The sequence below is a fragment of the Cupressus sempervirens genome, chromosome 10 (genome assembly GCF_028749045.1).
Source record: "Cupressus sempervirens isolate cs-2001-9-10 chromosome 10, ASM2874904v1, whole genome shotgun sequence".
Taxonomy (NCBI): Eukaryota; Viridiplantae; Streptophyta; class Pinopsida; order Cupressales; family Cupressaceae; genus Cupressus; species Cupressus sempervirens.
Window position 1 is genome coordinate 827,263,278 of NC_143127.1, and position 25,198 is coordinate 827,288,475.

Below are 25,198 nucleotides of genomic sequence, written 5' to 3' on the forward strand. Positions count from 1 at the left end.
GCTTGTTTCTCTCAAATGCACGAGGTCCAAAGAGTTGGGTCATGCTCTCTATAAGATCATCCTTCAACGGTTTGCGTTGGTTATTCCACCCTTTAAGTAAAAAAAAACATTTTAGACTCATAAATGAAGTGAAGCTACCTTTAATATATATAGTTCAAGAAATGGATGAAAAGGAAAACTATTATAGCAATGATATGAAATCAAAATAGTGGTTTGGGGTTTTAGTTAGGATATGATGTTCCACCAGGTAAACATGGTGGGCCTGAATATTCGCAAACACTCATCACCAAGTTTTCTCCAAAAAAGATAATTCCCTACAAAACAATCATGGGATCATTAGTCGATGAAGAGTGATCAAAAACTAAATTACTATTATATCACTATAGAATAATAATAACTTTAAAGTACCTAGAACTTTGGCTACTTTTAGTGGAATGTCTTCATCGTCACTAACGATCAATGTGACATCCTTCACTGTTCCCGTACTAAGAACATAGGAACATCCAGGAAATGATGTTGTAGCTCCTATTGCAAAAAGTTTCATAAGTTTCATAAGTCTTTGTCACGAAGTATAAAAGAACAAATGATAATTAATGTTAAAAAGTTGTAAAAAGAAAACTGTTTGTTGCTGTCATAAGAGAGAAAAAGAGAGATTTGTTTACCAGCAGATGGTGCAACAGTCGATGCCTGTAAGCTGCATGTCGCTGACTCAGCAGTCAAAAAGAGATTTGTGGTTGTCTTGGATGGAGGCAGCGTCATCATAGGATTCACTTGATGTGAAGCTGAAGAATAAAATTGTTAGAGCATGCATAGATATAGAACACGTGGACTAGCATGGACAAGATTGTTAGAGCATTAAAAAAAGGATTGTTCGAACATGTATTGTCAATGATTATGATCATTCCTATATATATTCAGTGGAAAATAGAAGTGGGGAATGGAACATGCAATCTACCTAAACCACCTGCAGCACCCTCATCATGGGAACGGGGCTCGAAATCACACAAAAAACTCTATAAAGACAACGCATCCATATTTTAATTAATGCCATAAAAGAGCATAACATAAAAACCATTATTGAACTCTTGTTATAATTAAAAATTTCATTAATACTTACTTTTAAGGTTTTAGAGGTGTGCATCAATTCGGCTCCCCTTTCTCTTATTTCCTGAGTAGTAGGTTTTATGGTTGCCAAACGTAAAATTTCTCTACCAATTTTCTTTAGCAACTTTTTAATCGAACTGATCAGGTCATCGGTGTTTGCTAAATCAATATAAAAAGGGTCCTCCTCAGGGGGGGGCTATTGATCAGGGACTGCAAGTTCCTTTCCCTCCCTTCGACCATTGGCCCTCTATGACAACAATAGTATTAGTATTATCAAAATTACTCCAAAACAATGAAGAAAACAACATTAAAAAAATAACATTTTGCTTCTATCTAGTTTGCACAATTACAATGAGTTTTACCTGCTCGTGTGTAGATGAGTCGAGAACATCGCCAGCATCCCCTCCGGGCGGTTGCTCCATATTGTGCCCCTGTGTCAAAGATCAAGTATAAAAATGTTAGCAAAAAATTTATTGAAAAAATGGTATGTTGGAGTCATTGATTAGAAGTTGGTTGGTTTAATAGTATGTACCACCCCCATGATAGTAGCCTCGTTTGTATCTATGCGGTTCAAATTGTAATCAATAAGAAGCTCTTCCCCTGCACGTATTGATTTTATCGCACAGATGAATACACGATTTCCCTCGTGCGCCTCAAATATGCAATTGGGTTGCTTTATAGTTGACCCAAGTCGTGTACTATTTATAAAACTTGCAATATTCCATGTTGCTTTTGGCCTTCCATCAATGTATATAGCCACACTTTTACTTTGATTATTGTCTTGCTATTGTATATAATTTGCCGAGAGGGAATACCTATGCATACTTTTTTTATATTTAACAATATGCATCCAACTTTTGTAATCGTAACATGGTCCAACATACTCCATCAATTCAGAAACTTTTTTGTAAGAAACCCTTATGCCGTCCATAGAAAATAGGCCCAAACCATGTAGTGATGATGGTGCTATGTGATATATCCTCTCGTTACCACAAAAATCAATGTTTATTGGAGGAAGTTCCTTGGGTACCCAATTTTTTTGTAGATGTTGGTACCTCAAGGGCACCTCGATGTCGCCTTTCATCTCATCATCATAAGAACATGACCCCCCTTGAGAAAGGAAAAATTTCATGCATTTATTGAATTTCCTTCTAGTCCTTTGACCTCTAGTTAATCTCCCTATTCTAGATAAACTACATGTCTCACTTTCCTCTTCTATTCCTATATTTCCCTCACTCGAGGAAGACACTTCTGAAAAATACCTATTCGCTGGTACCTACAAATGGGAGAGATCTTAGAAGAAATCAATCTTACTATTGATAAGTGTATTAAATAGACTGTCTATAAGGAGTATTGACTTATACCTGTCGATCCATGAGACTGTGTGGGATGCTCCTGAAAGGGGTTCAGTTTCCTGCAAATGTAATTCAATTATCGTGAGCATAATCACATCATAATCATAATCACATCCATAATTAGCATCACATAAAATTTAAAAACATTAAAAGGTACACAATAAAACACTTAAATCAGGCTCACATTATAAGCCTACTAGGGAAGTAGGCCTAGTGAAGGGCTAAAACTGGGTTTTTGTATCAGTTGATGAGTTGAGGGCTTAGTCACCTTAGGAACGTGCTATTTAAAGTTGTTTGATGTGTGTGGAGGTGGAGGAAACACCTAGTTAAGGTGAAGTCAAGTTTGGCACCTATTGAGGCATTGTGAGCATTTGATAGTTTGCTGATTAGATTGCTTGGATGAATCTATTGGATGAATTGAGGGACATTCATGGGATTATTCAAAAGATGTAGAACCTAAGGTGGCATAAGGATTTTTTGTGCACTCTGATAGGTTATGGAGTTGGCTTGGATCAAGGAGAGGGATCTTATGAAGATGCTTGGTTGGTGTTGTGAGAACACTATGGAAGTCCCTCTTGTTATGAATGGTTGCAAGACCACCTAGGGTCTCTGCATCACCTACGGAGGTAGAATTATTAACCAAAAAATTGGGTAAGCACTTATATTATGTTTTCCCTATGATATTCTAGGTACAACTCCCTTTTATAGATATTTAATGAATTCCCTTTTCTAAACTAAACACTTACAAATGCTTTTGACCTGGAAGAAAATAAGGCTCAATACATTCACGCATCAATATGTGTTTTAGATAGTTTTATTTAATTAATTTAGATTAATAGTTAATTTAGATTAGCAGTATTCTATTTGTAGTTGAAACTTGTAGCTTTTAAATAGATAATGAATAAACTATGTAACCATATATATAAGACAAATATATTTCTATCAAGAAATGAATATTAAATAGATTAAGGATTGATGGCATACCTCTAAATTCCATCATCATCATCCTTGTCATCATCATCATCATCATCATCATCATCATCATCCTCATCATCATCATCACCATCATCATCATCATCATCCTCACCATCATCGTCGACGTTGTCATCGTCATCATCAACATCATCATCACCATCAACATCATCTTCATTATCATCATCAGTAGTAGCGTCATTGTCATCATCATCTTCTTCTTCTTCATGAAAATTTGTGTCAGGAACATCATCCAATAACTATCGATCGTGATCACCATCTACATCATCTTCTACTTCTTCAATATCTTCTTCTTCCATCGCATTGTACTTTATTGGCCTTCCTCTTGGTTCATGTCTAACAATAAATGACCAACCCGGTTTATGTGGAACCTCTGAGTAAAATACCTGCTCACATTGGCTTGGAAGAACATAAAGGCTCATCCCCAACTGGCTCAAACGACCTTGTATTAACCATTGTAAATCCATTATCATGTTTAATAACAGTTCTATCAGGATCATTTGGATTAAGTCGTAGCCTCTACCATTTGACAACGAAGAGTACTAATTTGAAGGAACTAAAGTCACACTCAAGTATCTCATCCAAAATGCCATAGTATCAATTTTCAAACTCTTGAGGATGTAAGTCATTTCTAGATGAAATATTAGTCACTTGAAAGACTGCAGTTATTCTTGAATCACAAGTTTTCTTCGTGTCATCCAACACTTTGATGCGAAATTTCTAACCATTACAGAACATAGCTTTGTGGTGTTTAACCTGCAATAATATGTGAAACATATCAAAATTATTGTATTGTGAGTTGATAAACATACGAGTGATTAATAAATTTGTACATACCTAGAAATCTCTTGAACCACGTGCTAAATCTATTTCCCTTTGCATAACATTGAAATCTCCATTATGATGAGCTTCTTTAACCAATGAAGATACACCTTTCCATGTTAATGTGCGACCAGAATGTTGACATCGTTCAATCCATACTGTCATCCAATCAAGATTGTTTGCAATATACAAATGTAGTGCATCCCACTCTCGAGCACCTGTACAAAAAAAAAATAGACAACTTACAACCGATTTATTTTGAAGATTAAGAAATAATTTATTACAATAAAATCTTATAATTTATTACCTCTCACTTTCCTCAATGTACCTTTCCCCATCAAGTACTCCCCTTCTAATTTTTTAAAAGGCTCGAGATCCCAAATGCGATCTACATGGATATTTGATGCAAACTTAGGAAGATATTCAGTAATGTACACCATAGTCAGGTATACCATATATCCCTCTACCATAGAACCCTCAAGATGTGCTCTTTGTCAAACCAAAGCCTTCAAAGATTTCAAATGCCTCTCAACCATCCACATTGACCTAGTGTGTACAGGTCCACACAATTCAATCTCCTCAACTAGGTGTATGAGGTAGCGTTCCTGTGCATTGAAAAAAGTTGGAGGTAGACACTTTTGCATTTCACACAGTAAATGAGAAATTCTTCTCTTCCAATAGTTTATATCTTCTTTATGGATTTCTTTAGATGACAACCACCTACATTAAGAGATTCAAGTCACAAAAATATATAGATATGAGACTTTACAAAATAATATACAATAGATTACATAGCAAGAAAAAAAAATTGCGAATATAATAAATATATACAACAAATTGAACAGATATTACTGGTTACCTCATATATTTTCCAAGATCGTATATCACTTGTTTGATGTTATTGTTGAAGTGCTCTGGGAGAGATAGAGGAAGCACGTACTGCAGTAATTATAAACCAATCATTTCATTGTTTTCTAACATAACATAATGAACAGTACACATAGTTTATGAATATATTGTAAATACAGAAGAACATAAGTTACCTTGACGAAAGTATGCCAATCATGCATTTTGAGCCCTGGCCCAAATTCACTTTATTTTTATATGAGATTGTTTATGTTCGTAGCAAATCCTGTGGGAAACTGAATTTTTCGTATGACTTCTTTTATGGCATCACTTTGCTGCTCCGTTAATAACCATGGAAGGGCACTTATATTAATCTGATCTCTGTTGCTATTTGAGTGAATGAAATTTTTTAATGCATGATTGGATTCATGTATGTCATTACAAATTTTGACAATTTTTTCTTTGTCATGCCTTCCATCCAATATTTTCCACAATTTCTCTGTTATATTCTTTCCAATATGCATAGTATCAAACAAATGCATAATTTGTAAGTGCTCGTAGTAGGGCAACCTACTAAATTATCTGGGATAGCTTTTTAGTCCCGTTGGAAGGTTGTCAGTATTGCCTTGACGACCTTCACGATCATCAATTACACAATTAGTCAACAAAAATCACAATAGAAATATATAAATTACAAACATAAACCATTAGGTGGAACGACATTACCTCGATGATTAATTCTATTATATTCCAACTTCCATAGGCGAGGTGTCATTCTTTGTGGCTTTGATGTAGTCTCTTCTTTCCCATTGAAAAGAGGTTTTTCTATACTTCGATACTTATGATTCCTATGGAGGAAGTGTCTACACTCATCAAACACCTGCTTTCCTAAACTTTTTGAATGATGAGATTTCATCTTTGGACCACAAACTGGACATGCAAATTTTCCCTTTGTTTGAAGACCTACAAGATAATGATGTAATTGGATTATTAAATATGTTGATTTTTATAATTAGAAATATTATGCGCAACTTGAATTCACTATAACATACCACAAAAATGTGTTAGCCCTGAGGCATCATGTATTGTCCATGCAAGTATTGCATGGAATTGAAATTGTCTTTGTCCTATTGGTCTAGACACATCATACATAGTGACACCATTCCATAACTCCACCAACTTGTCGATAAGAGGCTCAATATATACATTCATATCTTTTACTTGATATTTACCTACTTGAATGAATAGTAACATTACATAATTATTGTGACCGTTTTATTGCAAGATTTGTAAGTACATGTAAATTAATAACTATCAAATGATAAGATACCTGGAACAATCATTTCCAACATAATGTGCTCCCTCTTTACTGACATCCATGAAGGAATGTTATTGTTGATAACAAAAATAGGCCACACCGAGTAAACAGATCTCATCTCTCCAAATGGATTGATACCATCTATTGCCAATGAAAGCCTGAGATTATGAGGTTCTTCTTTGAAGTGTTGCCACTTTTCCTCTATGTGCATAAATGCCGAACCATCTACAGGGATTCAAATAATGTCATCTCGACTTCTATTGCGTGCATGATAATCCATAAATTGAGCTAAGCTACTACACCTAAATAATTGTCGCATCCGTGGAATAATGGGGATGTAATGAAGAACCTTTTGAGGCATCTTTTTTGTTAGTCGATCTGTTCGATATCTACTCATATGACATACAAGGCATTGTGTTGCAAATTCATGTTCTTTATAATATATAATATTAGCATTGGGACAAGCATGTATTGCTTCATACTCCATTCCAATATCTTTCATAACAATAGTTAATTCTCGATATGAACGAGGTAGAATATTTGATGATGGTAACAGAAACTCGCCTATCAATCTACAACAAAAAATATAAGTTGTTAATATAAACAATATTAGTGGTACATTATTCACCCTTTGTTAACTATAAAGACATATATGACATACCTTAACATACGTGACATTGTTATTTGGATAAACCATTCATAACCTTCAAGTTCAACAACAACAATACAGTACAGAGAAGAGTTGTTTGGGAGTCCTTGTATAGGGGCTCGTATACCTTTTGAAGTAGAGGTACATTGAGGCTATCATCATCATCATGATCAGATACACTTGGACTAGATGTGTCATGGATCAATGTATTTATACCATCCTCTTCAATTGTGTTTTCTAGTGCATGATCGTCATCTTCCATGGGATCATTATCTTCATCTTGGATATTTGCACCTCCATGTTCCTCCACTTCGAAAACTATATTCTTTGGATTGTTGTGGTTCATATCATGTACTTCCCTGTGAAGATCAACCTATATAAAATTGATTAACATAAATAAACCATGATCATCAGCTCATCATCAAGTGATTTCATATGTATATAAATTGTTAAAATGATATAATGAACAACTTACCAGTGGATGATAGTCATGCCCCCCTTCAATGTGACCATTCTCCCTACAATATCTCTTAACTGTTTTGATTAGCAGTCTTCTACGGTTTAAGCCCTTACAAATATTGCAAGGGCAATAACATTTTCCATCACCTTTTCTTTTCAAGTTAGACCACAATCTAGCGATTGTCTCCCTGTTTTGTTCTTCACTTATATTATTTGACACGATCATTCTTTGCAGGAAGCAAAAATTGGGCTATGAAAACTTCAGTCTACAACTTTCACAAACTAAGCAAAACTGTCAAAAGTACACAAATCTTCTTAGACCTAGCTAAATACTTTAATATTTTAAAAATACTTTCTTTGAATTTATTCCTAAGATTATTTGTAAAACTTTGACCAACTGCCTAAAGGTCTTATTTCAAGAGACCTTAAAACATTAAGCCACTAAAAGCAATTTCAAAACATATAAGCTAAAAGTCTAGTTAAAATATATATTAGAATTTAAAAAAAAATAATTTTCATACCCGAGCGTGCGGCTATAACTCGTGCAACAGCCTTCTTGCTTAGCTGTAGAAGCTCTCCAGCAATCAAATTATACAAACTACAAGGCCTAACAAAAATTTCAAAACATATAAGCTCCAAGTCTAGTTAAAATATACATTAGATTAGATTCAAAAATAGCAAGCAATGTTATTCAGAATTAGATTCAACAAACCTTAGCAGTGTAAATAGCCATCTCCTCTAAACTGGACTCCAGACACGAGGGGGCATTCACATACTCTTCCCCTAAAGGTATCCTGAAGAACAAAAGCCACTATTCTTGAGTTTGTGAATTGCACCTCAAGATGAATGAAGCTTAAAAGGAATGAAAATTGTTTTCATACATTTAAATCAGGATGTAATATTTATTCATAAGTATATACCTTGCAAGCACTTAAAATTGTTGTTATATGTGTTGCGGGAAACGAAGAAGTTTATACTTATGAGTATAGACGCACTTCCTGTATGTGATCTAAAGCTCGAATGTGATCAAGTGTGTCCAATGATGGGGAGAGACCTCCGTGCAAGTAGAAGATCTACAATGAAACAAAAGAAAAGAAATTTTTCTTATAGTAAGAAAAAGTTTGTTGTGCTGCACAGGGTACCAACAAAACAGTGTATAATATCTTTTTCTTTACCTGGCTTTCAATTCAGCATGAGAGCCTTTAATAGAAAAGTCAAGTTGATAACATATTTAACAAGAGCTGCAGGGCAGCATAGTTCCTGCATAAGTCCAAGAAAATGTGTGAGGATTGACATAGATTTGCGAAGATGTGTGAGCATTGACATAGATTTTGTGAATATTTTCTATGTAATGAAGATTTTACTGCAAATGGAATGAACCTAGGGGTCGATTGGTAAACTGATTATTTGTATCAAATGGTGTAAAATTGAAACTAAAACCATTTCAACTAGCCACGCCACTCATGGAATGTTCCTCCATATGTTATAATACTTTCATCATATATCACAAATATGAAATAGAATATGTAGCACACTGAAATAAAGCATTAAAAGATAGTGTCTAAATGTAATTAAATATATGGAACTGGTTATAAGAATCTGTACAAATCAATCAGAATGGGTTGAAATCAGTGCATCTTACTTTAGCATTTCATGTAACACAGCCAAATCCAAAAGAAATCTTGCAGACAAACTACCTGAGATTTATAACCTTTATCTTCCAATATCCAATGGCTCCTTATAGGCATTAATACAAAGAAGCCAACTGTCAAAAACTGTGGCAGTGATAAACATTTTGAAATATAAAATTGTATTAGGTATAAATAAAAAACAGTGAAGAATGGTGTAGACTTGTAGCTAGAAGATAACACAGTGAAAATTGATGAGCTCTTTGTTATCACCCACCTCTTTGTTCATACCTCGCTGTATTGGTAATTTATGTGTTTCATTATTCTTATTGGTTATATATTGCCTTTATTATGAAAATTCAATTTAACCAATTAGAATATGAGTGCAGGTGAGTCCATGTACAGAAAGACCAGTTCTAGATCAGTTATCTAGTTACTTCAGAGAATGACTTGCAGGCTATCCATCAATTGCTAGTGAAGATGAAAGAGTGGTAAGAATTTGTTCCCTTCATGTTGGGGATAACTATATCCTTATACTTTTTCAACCAACATATGTTTCAAAGTGATTTTTTACAACATATTTGCATTGCATCAGCTTGCAGACCCAAGTACGAACCCCAAAAGGCAGGTGGCAACACGATTGGTACGAATAGAGAAAAAAATGCTTAACACGTGCCTAGAAGCAGTTAATGAAATTATTGATCGATTACCTGATCTTGTTGTAGCTCCATGTCCCAGTCCATACAGTCCCACATTGAAATGAAAATTTCATTTGGGGTCTGAGTTGGAAGATTGTCTCTTGGTTGAGGCCATTCTGTAAGTATTTGATGTTTAAATCTTTTGTATGCCATTCTGTAAGTATTTGATGTTTAAATCTGCTGTATGCCTGATGTCATGTAGCTTTTTACATAATGTAGGTTTTCTTGGAATGAAAATTTCTCAATTATTATTTTCAAAATTCGTTATTGGTATAATCTCGTAGGTCTGATATATCTCATTAGATATCAATTTTGCAAAATATATACTTTAATCGACATGCAGATTCATGTTTTAAGCGAAGCTGTGTGGTGGATATTATTGTATGATTGCATCTTAAATGTCAGCAATTAGAGGGCTTCCTGTACAGGTCTAATTTTTAACTTGCACACTGAAGTTCATGGCAATATATTGAGATGTGATGGCACTTTTCTACAGCCTAAAATTAGTAGCATGTGAAAGCAATAATGAATGGTGATGACACACTGAAATATTAAAGTGCGAAGTGTTAGAATCAACAATATTCATGACTGACAGAAGAGAGCAATAGTTTGTCATATTAAAAATAGTGAAAAAATTTGTCTATTCAAATTAGTGCTGGGTTGAGGTGTTTGTAACATTGTACAGTTTGAGTAATATCTTAATAATGCCATGTTATCTTGTTTATGGATTTTCCATATTTCTTTAAAGGCTATGAGATATGTTTTGGTTTTTGAGTATAAAAATAAAAATTAACAATTTTATTCAAACTGCAAGTTTCTTACATATATTTTTTGGAAAAGACATTTTCTTTCTCCCTTTGACTGAGACAATGATGTTGGGAATCTATAAATATGTAAAGTAACTACTAATTACTCAAAATAATTAGATCCCATTTCTCCAAGGGCCAACACCATGACATCCCTTTCTACTGCCCATAGCATTATTTGTCCTTTTGAAAATATACAAACTAGGATCCACCTCCCTTAGGCTTTTACAAGCTCAATATTAATGGAGTGTCCAAAAGTAATTCGGGGCGGGCAAGAATAATGAACACCATAGGAGGTCGCTTTGAATGAGTTGTGGTAACCTTTTGCCAAGTGATCCATACTAAAATGATTGTGGAAGCCTCTTAATATAGGTTCAAAAAAATGTGAGGCTAAAGAATGAAAGGCCTTCCTATTGAAGGAGATTCCCTCTCCATTCTTTGAGGCTAGCAATTTCCATAATAAAGAGGACGAGGAAATGAAAGTTTTTGATTTTATGGGTAAAATATGTTTTCAAGGGGCCCTAAAACCTTTTGGAAAGCCAGACATTGAACACAAAAATAATAGCAAAAGAGTAGGAAAAAGAAATATGATATTAAGCGACTAAGACATGGAAACACTGAAAAACATGGAGAATGTCTCTGCCGAAGCGCGTCTCTGAAAAATAATGGGTTTATTTTTCTTACACATTGCCGATGCGCGTCTGTGCCCGACCCTCTGAATGCCTTGAGTTCTCCTTACACCTTGCTGAAGTGATCTCCTGTGTGCGTGTCTTTCCTTTCAAAAGAACCCTGTGTCGCACAATTTCATTCAAATGATAGTTTTTGGCTTTTTTTTTCTCTTATATCCTACTAGCGTCGCAATTGTGATTCCTGCCATCACAATTGCAACAACATCGGGCTAAAATTGAAAAAAAAAAGCCAAAGCCACATTACCTTTTCTTGCCATTGCAAATTAACGTCTCAAATTGACCCCTAATGTATTAGTGTTCGGTTCAAGATACACAATACACTCAACCTTATATTGATGTTGAAAATGTTGAGATAATTGAAGAGATTAGAACAACTTCTAGAATTCATTTTAGAAGACCAAAATATTTGATTGATATTGATACTAACATTTTGAAATCAATGCCTAACAAGATTAGCAAGCGTACTTGTCAAAGAAAAGTTAATCATATGTGGAGATTATTTTTTAAAGAATTAAATATTATAGGTCAATGCCAATTATTTGTTGAAATGATGAAGAATTTGAAATTTAGGCCTATCATGAAGATTCTCTGGCTAAGAACGATGGATGATTCAAATGAAAAATGCATTGTAAAGAATCTAATGAGTGCTTATGACAAAGTGGGTTCTAAATCATGCACCAAAGATAGTAATATCACAAGATGAGTACTTACATCGACAATAGTAAGTAGCCAAATGAAGAAAGCTTGACTCATGAGAAAGACAAGTAAAACATTAAAAATTGGTAGAGTTACTCTAAGGAGAGCCATGTAAGGCATGAGAGATTGGAAGATCCAACAGAAAATGAGTTATGAACATTTAGCGATAGACTACTGTGAAATGATAAAGAAATTAGTGAAGCCTTGAAATCATTAATCAAAGATTTTTGAAAAAATAACATACATGTTTCCCCTAATCAAAGAGATGTTATAAGGAGGATTGGTAGCCAAAATCACTACCCACATGGGAAACATTTTTTGGACTCAACTCAGACAAATTTTTTTACTAAATTTATTGATATGTATCCTCAAATTTGAATAAGTCAAAGATTTATTGAGATGGGTAAACCTTTTTATGTGAAGAGAAATCACACATGCAAAACTTGTTGTTGTAGGATACATAATGAATTTTCTAACTATTTTGATGTTTTTAAGCGTATATGCATAGTTCTTCATTCTCAATTTGTTTTATAGGATTCTGATATTAATGAGCCACCAAGATCTTCAAGGGAATTCATATCCAACATTTTATTGAAATAGGGGATGGCCAACAATTTTACAAGACATCATGTTGGGATGGTACATGCTTATTTTGTAGTTCTTTGCAACTTTTATCAACTTGTCAACATATGGATAGTACACATGCAATTGCAAATGAAATAGTAGATTACGAAAAAATTTAAGATAGTGACATATGCTCTAAAAGATGGGAAACATGGTAAAAGATGTGATTTAGTCATTGAAAATATTCCATTTTATGAGTTCATGAAGATTTTTTGTGAAAAGATTATTTATGAGTATGCAAGGCATACCCATAGAGCTCGATGGCTGGATTTGCAATTCAAGTTTCGCAAGGATACATTTCCACTGGATACCATTGTTTTAGTTGTAGATTTCGCAAAGAACTACACATTACAACCACAAAATGAAGTGCAAGAAAAGTATTATACTTCTCAATAGGTTTCCATATTTGTTCACATAACATTCATGCATTAACCTACAAGTACAAAGGATGATAGGAAGATGTTGAGGGAGTACCATTTTTACATCAACAATGATCGATCACATTCTATAGAGTTCGTACATGGTTATTTTCAACTATTTTATGGAGATTTTTCTAACAAGGGTATAACATATCATTACCACATTATTTGGTCAGACAATTGCGCATCTCAATTAAAGAATGCATGGATGTTCTATTGGTTGAGTAGGATGCACAAGTTTTGTAGAATTCAATATATGTGAAATTTCATAGAAGCTAGTCATCGTAAGGGAGAGCACGATGGTGCAGGTCCATGCATTAAAAGAGCATTGGCTTGTGAAGAACTAAAGTACAAAGATGGAGCAATATTGATAGATGCAAAATCCATCGTCCAATGGTGTAACGCTACAATGGGTCCATGTAAGGAAGGTGAGTCTACGGTTCATAGATTTTTTTTGTTGATAGATAATACTAACATTGCATCATATCAAGATTGTTGCACACTAATAGGATCTAGTAAGTTACACTCTTTTAGAAGCTCTGATGCAAGTTCATGGAGTATCCACACATGAAAAATGGCATGCTATTGTCCATCATGTGCAGAGGAAAATTGGGATGACTGTGAGTCAATTGGATGGGTGGACAAATGGGATATACAGGTTTTGGACCCAATTGACACCTATCATCCCCCACAAGCACTGAAAATGGTAGAGATGGATTTGTCTATTGAATTTGATCGCTTGTCAGATCTAGTGCAACCTAGTAATATATATATTTATATATCTTTGTAATTTCAATATGTAACTTTATAACTTTTACCCAAGTATTTTCTGAAGTAATGACCACATTTTGTCCATTTATCACTGTAGGCCATGTTTTTGCTATTATTGCCCCTGAAGACAATGAAGGGACATATTATTATTTGTGTCATTTTTTTGAAGCCAAATAAGAATTGGATCACTCAGTTATATATGGTGAAGGTTTAGAGTACCATGTCGATGCAGTGGTTGTAATCGGCACATGGCTTAGACGATATTCTATGATGAACCCTAACTTGTGGTTATTTGAGGATTGGCAAACAAAGAGAATTTTTTTTCATTATTCAAACCTTGTTGTCGCATCAAATGTCCACTTGATAAAATGTGGTGGAAAACCACATAATAATATTCTTTGGGCAACCTCTTCCCCAAGACTATCCACATGACTAACGTGGACCATATTGTTATGATGTGTAAGTGATGAGATTCAGTTTAAATCATAGATTTTATGTTTTGATTTGTTTAGAATATAGATACATTATTTGAATTTATATTAGATTCTTTAATAGGACCCATTTTTAGATTAGTCGTTTCAATAAGTGAAAGTTTAGAATTTTTTATTTACATCAAAATGTAATGGAAGAACATGAAAATTGTTACAATGTGAATGCTTTGTGGTAAAGTCATGATTGTGTGCATGTAACCAGAAACTTCAAATTGGCGAAAGCAAGGACACAATGGCAGGGATAACTTTAAGGAACCCTCCCCCCTCCCAAAATTTATAAAATTGTGGAGAATCACATGTCATTTGGGTGAAAAAAAAATTAATAGTGTTGGCGAATTATGCGCCAATGGATGTATATTTGGTGGCAAATTTTTAATAGTTTAGACAATTTTTATAAAATAATGGCGATTATCATTTAAAAATAAATAAAATTATTAATATTGATGGTGAATTATGTTTTGAAATATAGATATTGGTTAGCGAATATTTTAATAACCGATACCTTTTTTATAAAAAGGTGGCAGAATTATTTTCCAAATAATTGAATTAATTTATTTTTTATGGCGAATAGTTTTCAGAAAGTTATAGTTGGTATGGCTATTTTCAAAAGATGGGAAATAAGTAGCCTAACCTAACATACCAAATTATATAAATTATTGGCCACTACCACTATAATTATGTTAAATGTATTATTTGAGAACTCAAACCCTTTGATGATCCAAGATCAATGGCTGAGGTTTAATTTTGGCCAACATTTCTTGAAGGAAGAAGAATTGTCGAGGTAGTCACCGAAATGTTGACACGTATCAAGGTAAGTTGTATGGGGAGTATAGTGCACCCGAAAAGAATTAAATGCCATATCAGTGATAGCGACATTCTCTCACTAGTACGCTACCAAAAATTTGGAATGAAGCCTCGACCTTGTTCAAGTGTCTAGAATGACGACACGTTTCTATCCAGTGTGTATCACTTAAGTTGCAGGAGATAGTATATCAATGTCTTGTCACTGTTAATTACAATTTACAATTGGCCTTTTTCATTGGCTAATTAACTTCACATGCATTACAGGACATGCCACAGTCCACTAGCAGTAGTACTATTACTATTAGTCTTAATTACAATTGGCCTTTTCCATCGGTTAAGTGGTTTCACACGCATTATAGGGCAATGGACGGTATTAGTGTTTAATTACAATTGGCCTTTTCGGCATGTACTTGCAATTATGTTCAAGATTTAAGAATATTTGGTAATTTAATGTAATTGAATTGGCAGTTGGATGAAAACAAACAAATAATCCCTGGCATCCTGCCCACCAAGCTTATTTATAGGCGATTGAGCTATTTCTTTCATCATTGATCATCTCATTTTTGGTAGTCGATAGGTTTGGTTTTTTTGGTGTTAGTCTACTAGAACTTAGAATTTGAACTTTGCAATAAAGATGGACAACCCTATTCACCTGAGATGCACTTTGGAAGAGGAGCAGAAGGCCTTTCTAGGTCGTGTTTCTGAGGAAAACCTCTTGTCAATTTGCAATGAGGTTGTTCCATGCTCTGGTGTGAAGTTTTTTATTGCTACTATCAAAATGGTTCTAGGGCATGAGTTTTTGAAGAATGAGAATCGATATCGTGTCAACAGTGACATTATGTCACAATTTCTAGCCTCCTTGCTTCACCTCTGAGAAGCAAGGGCCGAAATTTTGCTGCTCCTGAGGAAGATTTTTAAAGAACTATATTTGGGCGATGACATTGAAATTGTCACTCATGCAGTTTTAGGAGTGGGGATCCCTTGGGCAGGTGAAGTCCACAATCTTCTGGAACCTGGCCAAAATGTGGTCCTGCAACCGTTTTTACTGGGCTTGACTGCTGGGCAGTTGCAACACCATAGGAAATGTGCAAGAATTGGGTTGAATTTTCTTCGAAAATAGTTTTTCCTAGATGAAGTGGAAGATGGCAACAACTGGCTACAAGAATTCACAACCATGGTCAATTTTGGTGGTTTCTACGACGAATAGTACAGTAGTTTTAGAGTTTAGGGTTTTCCCCTGATTTTGTAAATTTGTAAATTTCAAGAAATGTCAATGAAATTTTTGGAGTTTTAGTTTCATATAAAATTGTATTTCAATGTTATAACTTCTTATGCTTACTTATGCAACATTGCAATATTTTGCATTCTTGAATTTTCTATTGAATTGTTTATAAAAGCTTATGTGAATATAAAATATTATTGGTTCCTGCCTTTGGCAGGAAACTAATGGAATCACCTAGTTCCATATTAGTTCTATAATCTAAAAATTTCATTGATATACCAATGTTTGCAAAAGGTTTATTAATTTGCATTTTTTTTAAATTGAAAAATACAATTTTTTTAAAACTTTATTGGTTCATGATGAAGGCAATGAAAAATTCAATTTTTTTTTCATTAAAAATACAACTATTTTTTTCAACATCTCTATTAATGCAAGCATTAATTGCAACCTTATATTTTCCTTTGACATGTGGATAAACTTTTTTTTAAATAATCATTTTTCTAACACCTCTATTAATGAATGCATTAATTTCAATTTATCTTTTCCACATTTGTGACAAGTGGATAAACTTTAAAAAAAAAACACAATTAGTTTTAATTGATGTTTATCTTTGTAATTTGTAAAATGTTATTTAAATATAGATATTTTAATAAAATATAGACATTTTAACTCTTTTAAATTATCAATTTTCAAAAATTATTTTTTATATAGTTTAATTTCATATTTATTTTAATTTTAATTTGTATATAAGTTTAAATTAGAATTTAATTATTTTTATTTTTACATATCTAAACCAATGCTTTTAATAAATTTTTTAAATTATTTATTTATATATATAATTTTATTAGATTATACATTTATTTAACATATATAATTTTTACTATATTGATAATTTTAATTTATACTTTAAAATACATAATATTAATTTTGTATCAATTTTAATAAAGTTCAAATTATTTAGCTTGGTATATTATCAACTTTATTTATTATAAGTGTTTTTGATTTTTTTAAAGCATAAATGTTATTTTAAAATTAATTTATGTTTTTTTTTTATGCATTATATTTAACCTTAAGAATATTTGCTAGCAATTGGATGAATTTATCACTTGAACAAGATATATCAAATAATTTAATAATTGAAATTAATCAATTTAACCTTTTTTTAAAAATATATATACAATTTTATCTATATCTCATGTAGAATTAGTTGATAAATATCTTTGGTATGATAAATGTTCTTTAGGATGTCATCTAATTTTAATTTAGCATGATACTATAATGTTATTTATATATTCTTTTACTATTTTAATTAATATACATCATTGTAGTTATATAATTTAATAATATACTAACTATACTTGTAATTTAATGGGAGTGGGACCCACGACCCATAGGGCCACCACACCATTCACCAGTGTCGTTGGATGTTTATAGATCAACGATCGAAGTTGAGTTTCGGGATGAAAGGAAAAAGAAACCCTGTCATTTCAAACGCATCCTGAAAACATGACATGTGTCACTAAACTCCTCGATCGACCAACAAATAACAATGTCGTTTCAATTTGGTGATGACATGACACTGATACTTGAGTCATGATGTGATTCATCCTTATATCTGACTAGCTTAGTTAATGGGAGTGGGACCCATGACCCATGGGGCCACCATTCACCGGTGTCGTTGGATGTTTATAGATCAACGATTGAAGTTGAATTTCGGGATGAAAGGAAAAAGAAACCCTGTCATTTCAAACACATCCCAAAAACATGACACGTGTCACTAAACTCCTCAATCAACCAAAAAATAACAATTTCGTTTCAATTTGGTGATGATGTGACACTGACACATCTGACTCGTGATGTGAGTCATCCTGATACCTAACTAGCTTAGTTAATGGGAGTTGGACCCACAACCCACAGGGCCACCACACCATTCACCGATGCCATTGGATGTTTATAGATCAACGACTGAAGTTGAGTTTCAGGATGAAAGGAAAAAGAAACCCTCTTATTTCAAACATGTCCCAAAATCATGACATGTGTCACTGCTCTATTAACACATTGACATATTCACATTCCACTTGCAGTTAACAGTGACGTTATGAATGACATTAACACATTATGATGGGTTAGGTAACACTAGTGGTCCACGATTCCACTCACATTTAAATTAAAATTGTACTATGTGACAAGTGTGACGACTATAGACTATAGAGTACAAATTGTACAATTTTGGCATGTTAAGTTTCTTTAATTTTGCAGTTATATGTTGTCTACAGATTTAGAAATTAGAAAGGGGTTACAAATTACAATTTACAAAGTTACAACGCAACAAAGTTACGGATTCTTAATTTCTAGGTTGAGGATTGTGGTCCGAGGAAAGCAACAAATTATAGTCTCTCAACTCTCTGCAGAAATCAAAACCAAGGGCAACGTGAATGTGAACGGGTAAGTGTAACTACTAAAATCCTAAAAATTTATGTCCTACATTTTAAATTTTATGACGTTACTGTTTATATTATATAAAAAAATTTAGTCTGTAAGGTTTTAATTTTGAATCACCCCTATAGGCTTGTAGTTGTGTTTAAATATTTACCACAATGGGCAAAACAAATACCAAGAATAACATCGACAAAATAACAGAATTCCACAATATGCTTAAAACACCAGGTTTTAGTGATTTATTCCATGATATACATCATCATGTTATTCATGGAAATAAGGGTATAATGGAGATAAGATTTGCACTTGAAAACAAGTGGAATGATCCAAATTAGGCTTCAAAATTTTGTTCATTTAATCCTAGTGTAAATGCAACTGCAAATAAAATTGCACCGTGGCTAGCTGGATTGGCACACATGGTGTTACCTCAAGTATTCCCTTGCCCATAAACTGTTATGCTCTGCGCCAAAAATTATGATGAAAATAGAAAAGCAATTGTGAATAAAATTACTCAGGAGGAATTTTTGTCAATAACTAAGAGTGAATTTGCTAGTCTGTTGAACCTAGGGTTTCAACAACAATAGTCAAACGTACATATTGACCTAGGAAAGTTGGCGGATGATTATGAAAAATTAGATGCAGAACAAAGAGATTCTTATATCAGAGGAATAACAAGCAGTTGTAGGCTGAGTCCAAATCACATGCCTCCTTATGATTTTGAATTTTTTGTTCCATGGGCACATGACAGTATTTCCTTGCTAGCATTTTGTTTGGGATTGGATAGTAACAAAAAAGTGGATGCCAGCATTCTTGAAATGCTTTATCATATTCATTTTTAAAAAGAACTAGTAAGATATCATTTTATTGAGCACATTGTTCATTGCATGCAAGATCAATTACTAATGATTCAAAGAGGTTCAGACAAGACATTTAGATTCACAACCTAATTGTGCTATCTTCTCCTAGCAAAGCATCGTGCATTATTTGAGGCAAACAAGATTTGCAGTCAGACTCAAGGCCAAAATCCAATATATGAGAGGACACCTCAAATAAGGATGATTGATAACAGAAGGAACTAAAACAATTTTGTAGACTTCTTTTTGGCACCAATGTACTGTAAAATTACAGGCACTCCAATGCCTAGATTGCCTGTTACTTGTAGAAATTGCATTCAACTCAGAAGTGAACTACAATTGGTTGACTGGTACTTAATGGAAGAGTACACTGTGTTAAGGTTTTACGGTTCATGGGTAGAACCCTACAAACTTCCAATACATGTAACAGAGAGGGTATTTGCATTGGAATATGTACGACAAATGGAGAGCATAGATGTACTCTTTCATGGTCAACAAAAGAAAATGATATTTCCCTCCTTGCCATTCTCCTTTGGAGGGTTCACATTCGAGAGAAGAGGATTCAAAGTGGCTGAAGCCTTTTTTTCAATTTTTTGATTTGATGTTGATAGTCATTGGCAGTATGACCCACTGAACATAATTGGAGCAAGGCTTAAGGTCATTGGGACTTTTGCAAGCAAATATGAACATGAAAGTATGCATTTGATTGAAAATTTTAAAAACATGGACTCATGGGAGGAGGTCAAAAAATAGATGGAGAAATATGTTGCTGAAAATAATATGTCAATACAGGAATTGTCATCACAAATAATGGCATTGCACAAACAGAAAGGAAAAGTGTAGGGTAGGACATCATCCAATTTCTATAAGAAAGCTGAACCATCAACAAAACCTATTCCAAAAGAGCTAATGAATGATTGTATAGATGCTGGATGGAGTCGAAGCAAAATTTCTCAATTTTGGGAAATGAGGAAGAATTTCGGTGAGCCAAAGACCTCTTTAGATCATGATGAGGTTGAAGAGGATACAATATTCGACGAATTATGGAATAAGGAGCATCCACCTAAAGAACATCACAGTGATACTGATGATGATTACGATGACCAGGATTCTTTGAATCCCTCATCTAGTACACTAATTCAGAGAGGAGTTGATGCATCCACCAAACTTCTATATAGAAAAGGGGAAGAAATTGTAGAAAAAATGGGCTACCAAGGTTTTGGTGGTCTAGGTCCTAGTGGAGAAGGGGTTTGGTTACCACCTCAATCACTAGCTGCAGCACCACAACATGGTCAGAAACTAGGCCTTGGGCATGGAGATCAATCATCAACTCAGTCAATTCCATCCACATTAGATTCATCTTAGTTAATTAAATCTGTTCCTGCTTCATTTACAGTTCCACTTCCAAGCGCTCAAAATCAATCCGAATCAAGTGCCACTCCCATAGTTGTAGATATCATGGGTACAACTACAACTAGTGGTCCGAAAAGGACATTGTATATAGATGCAAAAAAATTTGGTCCTGGAGATCAAGAAAGTGTAAAGAAGCAGAAGGTTATGACAAGTATTAGTAGTACTACTAGTACAACAACACCAATGGTGACTGTGAGTCCAACAATTACCCATCCTTCAGGACAAAACCCTCAAGATAGTCCACAAACACCACTAATGGGTCTAGGTGTTTGTTATCCTCATGGTATTAGTGGAAGCTCGTACATCAGAACAAGTGCTACTACTATTTCACCATTCAAACATTTAATTGTCTCACAAAATCCTATTTTTATTACAATGAATTTGTAACTAACTATGAAAAATCAAAAAACAAGAATAGACAAAATAGTAAGACAATGAAGATGGAAGCAATTGCTGCAACTCGTGATGCAGAACCTACAACCAACATGTTATTTCCCACATATGACCCAGATAAATATATGATGGAATTCATGGTTGTTATGCCCCTAGGTAGAGATAACAATCCACCAAAGACTCAATTAGATCCATCTGAATTTCAAGTTAGCACCCTCCAAATGGATTTATCAAAAATTAAAAATGTGGACAAGATAAATGTGTCCAAAATGACCAACCAAGTGGTCTATAGTTTAGTGATGAAGTTGGAGAGAGAGAAAGGAAAGCTTCAGGGCACAATAGATAAGTTAAAGGTAGACCTAGCAAATGTAAAGGAAAGTGAGAAAGCAGCAGTAAACAGGTGCAAAGAATTAGAGAAAAGGATAAAAAATTCATCCTCTGGCTCTAAAGAACCAATTGAACAGCAAGAACAAATGAACGAAGAACTGAAGAATCTGAGGGAAAATTTGGAAAAAATGGGAACAAAACTTTAGGATGAAAAAGACTCTTCAACAAAGTTATACAGAAACTTGGAGAATGTTGCAAATGTAAACAATAAGTTAAATAAAGAATTGGAAAATAAGAGGGTAAAATCAAAAGAGTGGGAAGAGAAATAAAAAGGGTGTGAAAATAAAGTAGAGCAAATAAGAAAATGTAGTGAACACTAGTACTCAAAAAGGAAAGAAGACCTAAAGAAGGCAAATGATACTATTAAAAAATATGAAAACAGCTTGAATGACCATGTAAATAATATAGTAAATAAAATAAAAAATTACTTCTATGGGAAAATAAGAACTTTTGCTGATAGGTTGTGTGATTGGTTCGAACTCTACGAAGCTCTTACAGATGTTTTTGGGAAGCTAAAAGAGCAACTTGAGGAGAACAAAAGTTTTGGTCAAAGATAGAAAACTGCAAAGCAGATTATGGAAGAAATCAATAGCATTGCTGATAGGCATTTGGCAAGCAAGGGAATTCAGGACTGCATTGGTTCAATAATAAAGGCGACCTTTGTATTTCATAAATGTCAAAAACTAACAGAAGCAAAATAAGTTCTTTCTTTATTTGGGCCAAAGCTCACCAAGATGAACAATAAAATAAAAAAATTGATATCTCTTGGTTTACCAAGTCCTGGACCTGATTTCTCAACAACAGGTTGCATTGGAAGAGAAGTTTACAAACAAAAGTTGGAGGACCAAATAACCTCTGATTTAGGTAACCTTCCTCAGGATAGAACTCATGAAGGCATTGCAGAGTGCATAAAAACATTCACAAATTTTCATGCACTAGTGGAATGAACATTGCTTGAAAATTGCTCTTCCAAGTATGGAATGTTGACGAGAATGCAGGTCATTTACCATAACATCAAAAATTTTTCCCTTCCAACCGAAGAAGAACGGAGCATACTACAGAAACTTATAGTTTGTATGTGAAAGTACTTTCAGTTTCAATCATCTCTATATCTTTACTATATATGAATATCTTTCATATTATCCTACATACTACAGCCTAGACTCGAGAATTGAGTTTAAAGTAATAAGTTTGAACTTTTCTTTTTTAACAGGATCAATGTTGCAGTCTTGCAGATGCTATTGCCTATGCTAAAATTGCTAATTTACTAAACCGATCTATCAAATGCAAAAATGTACACCTAAAGTTGTAGAGATGTTGTAGACTTGTAAATGTCTTACTGATTTAGATTTTGAGACTTCACATTAGGAAAATTGACCTAAAACTGTTGTTTCTCCCTTGTTTCTATAAAAGGGAATTCAGGGTCATTGGCTTACAAGAATTGTACCATATTAGCTGAATTTTGTAAAGGAAAACCATTAATAATTATTAATTGTGGAATTGAATCTATGATTTTATCTAATTTTCATGTTTTCCAATTCAATGTATGTTGAATAAATGAATAAAATAGAAAAAAAAAAATTCATTTAGGAATTTCAAATTCAAATATGAATGATCATTGATGACATGATATAAACTACATTCTACAGTAATAATACTCTTTGTTCTCAAATTTTAATGATGAAACATAATATATTCTAATTTCTTGCTTTTCTAAAATGAAAATTAAATGATAGGATATCATATAGTAGTTAATAAGTTCAAAAAATACCTATTGGTTGCCACTACTAATTTAGCAAAAATTTCCTAAATTTTCCAATTCATCTCTATGTCATCATCATCATCCAATTCTGGTGGTCCAGTTGCTTCATTGTTCTCTTCATTTTCGTTTGTGTCTTCTTCAACTTCAAGTTCACTCTGACCTCCGCTTCTATGACTCCCAATCCCATGGCTAGTGCCACTGCCAACTGTACTTGTCCCACTTGGAGTCGTTGTAGGAGATTGGTTGATGGTGTTGCCTAGTCCCACTCTTCTTCTTTTGCATCTTTTCTTCCAGATTTCCATTTCTTTTTGAAAAGGAAAAGTATTGACATTATACGTAGATGTGTATGCCCTCAAGCATGATTCCAAATTCTTGTCTAGTTTGTTTCTTAGCTTTGATTTTAGGAAACCCAAAGCACTGAAAACTCTCTCATCCTCCACTGAACCCAATATCATGGTTTGACATAGATCAATAAGCTTGAAGTACTCTAAAATTTCTTCACGCAACAATGTGCTCTGTTTTAGTTCTGTCCAAAGCTTTCTTGCCGAGCCCTCTTCATGTGGGTTACACATTAATTGATATTGATGCTTCATGGTCCTTGCAAAGGTGCCTGATTGCTGTCTAAGAAGACCCTCATCTAATATTCTGTTGATAGTCACTCCATCAAATTCTATAGATTTGCAAAATTTCTTTATCAAAATCAACAACCTTCTATGATAATCTTCCTTATTGTTGAAGGACCAATATTGAGGAAACACAATTGCCATGGCCTCAAGCAGTTGATCATATGGGAATCATGATATTATTTAAGAGGAAACTCTATAGGCTGTGTCCCTTGTAGTAGATGCTATAGACTCGATGATCTTGGTAAACTCTTCCCTTGTAACTCTTGTAGCTCGCTTCTTTGGGGCATTGTAGTACATTGGTATCTGAAATCCCCTTACACAAACACATAAATCTCCATTTTCAATGATCTTTAAATAATTATCAGGATCATCCAGATCTGTTAGTTTCTGCCAGTGATTAAATCTATCATCAGATAAATTTAGGTCAGTATGATATTGGCATGACATTTTATGCAACTGAGCATATTCTGCAATATACATGGCTCTTTACTGTGCTTTTTTCATAATTAACCTCATTTCTTCTAGCATGGGAAGAAGAGATGCCAAAGTCAAAAGTGCCTCTATATTGCTTAACCTCCGAAGCAGGTCGCCACATCTCTGATTTTCTGCATTGTCCTAATTTTTGTACATCAGTCCAATCAAAGATTGATATTCGAAAAATACTTGATTCGTTGGTCCATCCAAAGTGATCCATCTGGTATCAACATCTTTTAGAAGCTTGTTTCCATCGATAATTCCATCAGCAAAGTGCTAAAATTCCCTAAAATGCTTGAGACTTCGACAAAAATATGCATACAACTCTCTTACTAAATCTTCAAACTTTTTTACTGAAGGAAACTTCTTCACAACTCCAAAATCAAGATTCATCCTATGGGCCATACAATGAATGGCAACAACATATGGTGAACAAGAAGCCTGCATCTTTGTGCA

General features: G+C 33.8%; 1 long non-coding RNA gene across 2 annotated transcripts; it reads right to left on the reverse strand.

Moving 5' to 3' along the window:
• Positions 1-1,469: 1,469 nt before the first annotated feature.
• LOC149536500 (uncharacterized) lies at positions 1,470-8,330 on the reverse strand. 2 transcript variants are annotated; one of them, XR_016356803.1, is made up of 3 exons: positions 8,259-8,330; positions 8,068-8,153; positions 1,470-1,535 (listed from the first exon to the last, which is right to left on the reverse strand). It is a non-coding gene; the product is annotated as an uncharacterized LOC149536500 (long non-coding RNA). The 2 variants fall into 2 exon arrangements; XR_016356802.1 differs by lacking the exon at positions 1,470-1,535 and adding an exon at positions 5,165-5,213.
• Positions 8,331-25,198: the final 16,868 nt, after the last annotated feature.